We start from the raw sequence: 9,443 nt of genomic DNA on the forward strand, positions 1-9,443 counted from the left end.
TTAATGAGGCAATAGCTTAGTCTCTAATTGTGTTGTGCTTTCATTGAGACAGAATATTAACCAAACAAATCCAGAAAAAAGTATGCATCACATAAAACTTAAAAATGAATCTGCAAGTCACTGAGTGAAATAAATAAGATCCCCAAGCAAAACATGACTTAGTGCTTTGTGGAGAAACGCCTGTGTGCAGTACAGGGGTTGGACATTTCTTACAGTTGGCAGGCTAAGTGCAGATGGAACAGAGGAACACTTTAAACGGCTCAAATAACTCAGTATGAGTCACAATGTCTCAATTGTAGCCATGGCTACATCCATTTGCAGTGAATAATGTATAGATCAACGGTTTCACATGGCTGTTTACAAGTCATGTTTAGACAACGATGTTGATGTTTGTTATATTCGATGGCTGGTATTCAAGGCCGTGGCGACGAGCAATGGCTTCCTTTCTCCAACTGTTGCACATGGTCACATGTAGAATGAGAAGCAGCAGCTATTGCCACCATTCTTAGCCAGTAGGTGGATGAGTGACTGTTTTGTCTTTTGTGTTTTTGTTTAAATGGTTTACTAGGCTTTTATTATGCAGTAGCTGTTACTGCATAACTGCATGTCATGTCAACAACATAAACTACTTGTAGATGTTACTGATTATTGCTTTTGTAGCCAACTGTAGAGTCCACCTATCATTTATCAATCTTCCTTAACTATCTTGGTTGTCTTTAATAGCTTGTCGTTTAACTTCTATGTAACAGACTCTTGTTGACTCTACGACGGGACTATTCTAACTACTTTGAGGCTCAGGACCTCTCTCTTGCTCCTATTGAAAAAGGTGGGTCACTTTGGCCAATGTTACCTTAGCAATGGAGTCCAACGTCACCAAATGCCTGCCTCCCGGCACAACACAGACTCCAAGACAAACTCCATATAAAGACAAGAAAACAAACACCAATGTGGCTTCGGACAGAGACAATACTGTGATGCAAGCAAGCCCCGAGGCGTGGCACACGTTTTACATAGAGAGGCTTTCTTTGTGTTAGCTGCTTCAAGAAAACATAAAACCCTGAGTAGAAATAACAGGTGCTGGATGAAAAGGAGGTGTTTGACACCTTTCACTCTTTACAAAATGGAATAACTGAATGTGTTCTACTTCAGTCATATCAAATGAACATGTAGTTAGAAATTTGTAAAGAACATAAAAAACTAGATAAACAAATGAATGAAAACACTGGTGGCTCCAAACAAAACAAGAGAGAAATCCTGTAGACTCTTAATTTTCTGAATGTATATATAAATAAATGTTTTGGGTTTTCTTTATTTCAGCCGCTCGTTTAACTCTCTGAACATTTCAACTTTAACATTACTCGCTGTATTCAGGCCACTGATTGGTGCTTTACAATAGTTTCATGAAGGAAATCTCTTTAGTTTGTTGCCAGATCAAAGTGAAATTATTTGACTGAATATTTGTGTTGATAAAAAGACACAGTACTGATAAATCGTTCTGTTTACTGTAATTCCAGTTATGTAAATCAGTCCTGGCAGTATGCAAATTCCTGTAACTATGCAACGCATTTTGTACTGATGTAACTTAACCACATGAGTTAGGTTTATGGTTTCAGTCAGGTGTGACTCAAAAGTATAAGCATTAACCGTTTTTTCATTTAGTATCATGCTTAGAGCTGCTGTGAAAATGTGATTTCAACCTAAACTCTGAGCAAAACTTGCTCTGGATCAGGTTATGTGTTCAGTGCAGACTGAACAGCACTTTAAGTTCACAAAGCCCCTCAACGTTTAAAAGAAAAATATTTATTTGTATTAGAGTTATGTTGGATGATAAAATAAATCAATGTAACAACAGAAAATAAACTGAAAGTTTAATTTCCACGAGATAACCTAAATGCATTGTGTCATGTGTAGCTTTAGCTTTGAGCAGCAAAATAGTTAATAGTGAAGATTTTAAAGTTCCAGTGCAGTGAGACTTAATTGTTGTGTAACTTAATTGTTACACCTTGTAAAGCAGCAACGCTGATCATTTCGGGGGCGATTCTACGATCAGAGCTTTAGGGGTGCTGAGCACCCAGAGAGCTGCCCAGCCAGCTAAGATACACTTTACTCATCCTGCATCCTCCCTGTCCTCATCGTCTGTTGTCTTCGTCTCCGTTATCAGTCATCATAATTTTACCATCTCTGTGCAAGTCTGCAAATTTCTTTATTAAATCATAAGATTCTTAAATTCATCAATCTCTATGTGCCTGGGTCCTCATCACAAAACATGACATCACTGTTTTGTACATTTTAACAATTTAATCCCCACATTTGTGAAAGAAAAGCAAAACACTTTTTTGAAAAGTCTGTAACAAAACCATCAAATCTGATAAAGGTTATTTAAATGCTGCTAAAGAAGAATGGATTCTGAATGGAATGGAAAAACATTTCCTAACCTTAATTACTGGGGAAGAATAATGAACGATGCTCATAGTGAGTAAAAAGTAAACTGAGTTCATTTTTTGGACAGAGATTCACTTTTAATGTGTTTGTATAATATAATGCAGACACATAAAAAACACTCCCAAAAAAGAATCAATTATTACAAATAAATTATTACAACATATTAATAAAAACTATAAAAATGGAGGCACCTTTGCCTGTGGTAGCATGTATACAATGTATGAAAAAATCTTTACTGCAGATACTAATTTTGTGTTGTAAGATTTATGAGTTTCATGCTTTCATAGTGGTACTTAGGAGAGCTTAACATTTTTATCAGGTGGTACACACTGTAAAAGGTTTGAGAAACACTGATAAGTGTATGTGTGCTTTTGGAAAACATTTAAAGCTGCAGTACAGAATCTTTGAAACAAGCTTAAAACATTTTTAGAATATAAACAGAGCATCTGCTTCTCTTTACAGCTCCTCACTCCACCAGGGCTGTTTGGCTCTTTCTGTGTGCAAATGTGATGTACGTACTGCAGCAGTCATACAGACAACTGGATGGTCCAAAAGTTGGCCTACCTATTACTGGCTGAGGTTTTAGAAGAGTTGTGGCTGAACCACATAAAAATATAACATTAATTTTAATCTCCCCAATCAATGATAATGTTATGTTGGAATGTTGTTAAAGAGGGTCAAAATGTTTCAACCCAGTTTGTTTTGCAGATTCTGTACAGCAGCTTTAATATAGGGAGAACACAACTTCCAGATTGTGTGAGTAAAATCAGGTTTTTTCTCTTTGTCAGTTTAACAGTTTCTGTTGTGCCTGTCACTGTTCCCTGTCTGTTTTCTTACCTGGTTCTTCCTGACCTTGTACTTTCTCCTCACGTTCCCTCTTTCCTCTCTCCCTCTTTGGACTGACAATCATACACAAATAGATTGTATTCAATTAGATGAAAAATTAAATTAATATAAAAAAAATACTATTAAGATCACTAACAAAAAGTCCTCTCTCAGTGTACTTTCAACCAAAAGGCAAATAACCAAACCACACGAACATCTAATGAAAGATAAATATTGAAACACTGATCCAACATTATTCTTGATTGACGGATCATTTGATTTTACACTTTTACCTGAATGTGGCTCCTTTTTTCTGAAAAAACTTCCTCATATCCATTATGAACCTGGCTGTCTCTGTACACACACACACAACAGGAGTTATAAGGTTAATGGGCATTCAGTCAGTCAGCTAGTTAGTATCCATTTCAAACAGGGTGGTAACAACAGTAGGCTACGGACAATTTTATGTTTTAGATTTTAAATAAGCTATATAAATTTCAATAGGAGCAACAGAAAGGTCAAATGTTGCTGATTTTACTACAGAGCAGGACAGATTGTAGGGTAGCAACATCGTTGGAAAACACGTTTTCAACACTGCAGGTTACCTGGTGTAATGTTTTTCAGCTAAAAAGAAACATGGTCTGACTCCTACCAACTATATAAAGAGTAACTGAAGGTTAAATGCAGCTAACATGTCCTGTTTTAAGCCAGGCACTAACACCTCCGCTGCGTCTCAGCCACCATCGCTCTGGCAGCAAGAGCGCTAGAGCCAGAGCAGGGGAGAGACGAGCTGGAACAAACCACTTTGGGAGGGGGGGTTATCTATACTTTTGTTGTTAAAGTGTTACGTCTCAACCAAGTACTGTGTGCTTTTATATTTTTAGTAGTGTGTCACACGAACAGCAAATATTGTCAACAAAGTAAGAAATCTTTGGGGGTGCTTCAGCACCCCCAAAAATGGGCTGAAATCGCCCCTGGATCATTTTATTAAATATGAAAGAATTTCGACCGTTTTTACCTCTCAGTGATGCCGCAGTGTTCCTTTGACTTCGGGACCTGAAGCAGACGAAGGTTTGAACCCAGATTACTCCACGAGGCTCCTGACTACGGTAGCCATAATGTTATGTGCACCGTGTAGCACATAAAATCGGTTCGAGGTCAATAAGCACAACCAGAATTCATACATAAGGCGCACCGGATTATAAGGCGAAAATAAAAGGATTTTGAGTGCGCCTTATGGTCTGAAAATGACAGTACAAATATCCTGTCACATTTGATCTCTGTGAGGTCAGAGGTCAAATTTACAAATGAATACCTCTTATCTGTGACCTACTCCTACATAAGGTTTGTGTAATCAGAGTAAAACGTCTGTGCAATGTTTTAATACAATAGTTGCTACTAAAATCTTTGATTTGAAAAGAATGACAAACAAACACGTTCAGTCTAAGCTGAAAATGTATACATTTGTGTGACAATGAAAACACGCACAATTCAAAATATAATCTTTTTTGGATCTTTTTATTGATGAAAAATACATTTAGAGTGCCCAATACGATAAGTTGTGTATTAGATGGCACAAAACAAAACCCCAATAATTTGACAATTGCCTCTGAGCAAGCACTAGGCGACGGTGGGGAGTAAAAACTTCCTTTTAACAGGGAGAAAACTCCGGCAGAACCAGGCTCAGTGAGGAACGGCCATCTGCCTCGACCGGTCAAGGGTTTTTAAAATGACTCGATTAGATGTTAAATAAATTGAAACTGAAAATGCTACGTCCAGATGAACAGAATCTACTTTTAGGGACTTACAAAACACTAACCAAGTATTTTCTGCCTGCGATCCATACAGCATGACCCGCAGAGAGAAAGAAACTTGTGATGAAATGTTCACTTTCCAATACAGTGATGGCATGCTCCTTGAAAACCTTTACAATTACATCATCTGTATGTTTGTGGCCTAATTCCATGAATGTCAGTATGACATCTGGCTCTTTCCATTTCTCTATTAAAGAGCTGTAAACCATATCACTGAGGAATATCACATTGTCGATTTTGATTTTTTTAAGTCTAGGCCAGAGTTTTATGAACAGCCGTTGGGTGATGGCATCAACTTTTTCAGTACAGCAAGGTGAACTGGCATTGTTAATGACACGCGTCACCACCTTCTTGATAGAGGTTTCCACAGATAACCTGTAATTTTCAGCCTCTTCAGCATCACACAGGGCTGGATTCTGCATAGTGTCGATCAGGTGATTTTTAATGATATCGACCGTCAGTTTTCTCAACACTGGGTCCTCGTCGTTCAGTAACATCAGTAAATGTTTTTCTTTACAGAATGTTTTCTGACGTAGCTCTTGGTAAATGGCCCTGTCGAGATCTTTCAGTTTTTTTTTATGTATATGCAGATCTTTGATCCTGTTGTCAGACAACACGTGTTTTAACAGATACCTGTGGAGTTTTTTAGAAGGTTTGTAGTGCGAATTCTTCGCAGCCCGTGTGAGCACAGCATCAATGAGTGCGCTCACACATTCTTCTTCATCATCATCATAATCGCTGACAGTAATGCCAGATGATGATTTTTTCGCCACTATTGGAAATATATTACTTTTAAATTCTTCTAAAAGTGTTTGAGAAATGGCTTTAGTTTGTTCGTCCTCGTCATCCTCGGCTCTAACGCACCACGAGAAGAACCTTGCCAGTAGGTTTTTACGGAAGAGGTGATTTTCAAATATGGAGATGATCACCTCTAGGTACGGCTGACCTACGGCTAGCGCAATGATCACGAGATCAGGGCTAATGTCCAGCCGCTTGGTGATGTCTTTAAAAATCCCCTTTTCAAGTTTTTTAATCCCCCTTTGTGTGATTTTGAGAGGCTTTTGCTCAACTTGTGCCCACAGAGCTGTGAAGAGGCGCTGCTGAATCATGTCAGATGGCGACACCTTTGCCTCTTTGGAGGCACGTGTAATAACAGCATTTATTAGCTCTTTAATAAAAGTAGCAATGAAACCACCTTACTACACATGAATCTGTATTATTGGCAAATTGCTCTTAAAGTATCAAGAGTATTCTGCAGAACACATTGTTCCCCATCGGTGTTATACGGTTATAAGGTTGGTCTGAATTTAAATGCTTCATATGCTGTTTGAGCTACAGCAGGGGTCCCCAATCCCAGTCCGCGAGGGCTGGTTTCCTGCAGGTTTTAGATGTGTCCTTGATGCACCACAGCTGATTTAAATGGATAAATTACCTTCTCAACACGTCTTGAAGTTCTCCAGAGGCCTGGTAACGAACTAATCATGTGATTCAGGTGTGTTGACCCAGGGTGAGATCTAGAGCGATACGCGTTTTCACGTCAAAAAGTCATCATAAACAAGTCTCCAATAATACCAGAAAAAGTCGCCAGATTTGTCGCTAGGGAGTCTGAAAACTCGCTAAATATAGCGACAAAGTCGCTACGTTGGCAACACTGCTACCGAGGAGCCTCGCGGAGTGATACGTACTGTGCTTCAACGTAATATTACCGTATTGTGTGTGTATAAGGACCATAAATGGCACCTGTTAAGAGACACGGTTATGAAGCGGATTTCAAACTCCAGGCTGTCAGTCACGAACTTGGAAAGAGAGCAGCTGTGAAATCTGTCTTTGTTATTATGCTCAGCGTCTTTTAGTTTACATTTTGACTGCACAATTGTGAGCTCTTTGTTATGCACAAGAACAACATCGTTTTCTTTTATTTATGGAGCATTATTATTTAATGAATGCTCATATCTGGTCTGGAGTGTGGGGCCTTCCTGCTGCTGCGGAGTCGGGGCGGTCTGCCTCCTCCCACCGCAGGGAAAAGGGTAACACCACCTGGGTCTGGGTGCAGTTCCCCCCTCCAGCGTCTCTTTATGTCTGTCTCCACGTTGGTTGAGTGTGGAGTAAGTGCATATGAGAGCATGAGGGTGGGAATGGATGTTTGTGTCTGTGTGTGCCTGTATGTCTGTGTCTATATGTCAGGTTGGGTGTCAGGCGCCACCTCTCTGGGGACATCTCAGGCCCTCCAAGGTTTGGAGGCCTATCTCCCCCTACCACCACTTCCCCTGCCAGTGGCAGACGCCCTCAGACATCGGTGCGTTGGTGGTTCTTTGTGTCCGGGGATGGGCGTCCAGGTACACACCGGCTCACTCCTTGGCGGCCGCTTATCGGGGCCTGGAGCCTGGGGCTCGCTCGGGCCACTTCGGAGGTGGGGTGCCCCCGGCCTCTCGGCCTGGGGCTCGGTCACTCAGCCACGGCTGGCTGCCGGCGGAGCTCACGAGTGCGTCACTGCAACTCCCCCTGACTTCTGCTCCGCGGCTGCTGAGTGAGCCCTCATCTGGGACTCTCCTCAGCTCTTTCTGGGACAGTGGCGCGGCTGCCCCTCTGTTGGTCTTCCTTGGTCTCTTGTGTTCTGGGGGCCTCTGGATGTCTGGAGTTTTGATCTCCTCCATACCTGCTTCATGCCCTGGAGGACGGGGCTGTGGCCCCCCCACACCCTCTAGCAGATTATTACATGAAGGAACCTTTTAAAAAACAAAAAACAAGCGCGTCCATGCTCACAGGTGTACACACGGGTGATCACACCCACAAACTACACCCTTTTTGGCTCCTACCTCAAAGCACACTGTGTTCTGTTGATCTTATGTGCTGCACAATAATGTTTAATATTTAATATTTACTGTCATATTCCCATATATCATTGTGATGCTGTTTATTCTATTACTCTTGTTCTCTTTTTTCTTTCTCAGCAGGTGATCCAGGTGATTGATATATGCTTTTTTGTTTTCTCTGCCCGTTCTGTTGGTTTTTGTCTTTTGCCCTTCTCCCCCGTCCCTCTTCTCAGCTGTTTCTCTTTCCCTCTTTCTTTCTCCCCTTCTTTCCCCCAGTCAAGTCTGTCCCGTATTCAGCAAGTGAAAATAAAATAAACAATAAAAGGTGAATCAAATGGACCATTACGGCAAGGCTGGGATGGTCAATTTGGTAAAGTAAATCCGTTGGGCATCTTTCTTTGCCTTTAGACAACAATTCTGATGCAAAAGAGCCAAACGGGACAGGAAAAAATAAAGAAATAAAGAAATAAATGCTCATAATTTATTTTTGAGTAGTTTTTTTCATGTACATCTATGCTGTATGTTAATACAAGTGCACATGTGACATCTGGGACACAGCTTTGACTAAGAACTCTCTTTTTGTTCTTACCTTATGGCTTTAAAAAAATATCGAGATATATATCTTATATCGCCATCCAGCTAAAAAATATCGAGATATGAATTTTGGGTCATATCGCCCAGCCCTAGTACTAGCACCTCAAATAGTACCATATAGTACTGCTCCTATTCGTTGTTTTGGCTATAACTGATAATATTAAAAGGAGCGGGGGGCCACACTGACATCATAAACCGCACAGCTTTTGACTTTAGTTTACACATTTATCATTTTAAATTTTTTACATTGATGTACTTTTTTAACAATACAAAAATATTATATATACCCACACATAAACTGACACCATTGATGGGCTATGCTATAGGCATGCTTCAAAGCGACTAAATACTGTCATGTCACAGGACGCACATCATTACAAAGCACTCTAAAACCCTTAAATAGGGGTGCTGCTACCAGGCACTATCATTCAGTTGAGTCCATGCATTGGAACCAGACACACGAGGTAAGAGAAAACACTAAAATGTATTCAGATGACATTAACACAGCCACTGTGGGTCCCCTCATAGATGGCTTTTTTGATCAACTAAACATGTCGCAGGTGCGATCCATGCTGGTTGGTCGCCCAGATGACTGCACTGTCCAGCTAATGTGTCACATGTCAATATAATAAGATGATATAAAAACTAATTATAGGATTAAGGATTTATATTTACATGCTAGTGGCTAGCCATTTGCACATGCCTTTGCATGTAGCACACTGGCATATGCAGAAATATGACAAAACAAAGTTATGAGCTGTATGTTATACTCAATGTAACATACAGCTCATAACTTTGTGCTGCAGGCCAGACAACCAAAGTTGTCTGGCCTGCAGCACATTTCTGCTTTTATGGAACTTTTGACAAACAGCAAATTGTAACAGAGTGTGTCTTCACTAAACACTCAGTGGATAAATATGACGCCTTCCTGCACACAATAGTAGATACTCTTTGC

The sequence above is a fragment of the Diplotaxodon limnothrissa genome, linkage group LG5, assembly GCF_057381915.1.
Source record: "Diplotaxodon limnothrissa isolate DT_005_m linkage group LG5, D_limnothrissa_male_GT1.1, whole genome shotgun sequence".
In the NCBI taxonomy this organism is placed as follows: Eukaryota; Metazoa; Chordata; class Actinopteri; order Cichliformes; family Cichlidae; genus Diplotaxodon; species Diplotaxodon limnothrissa.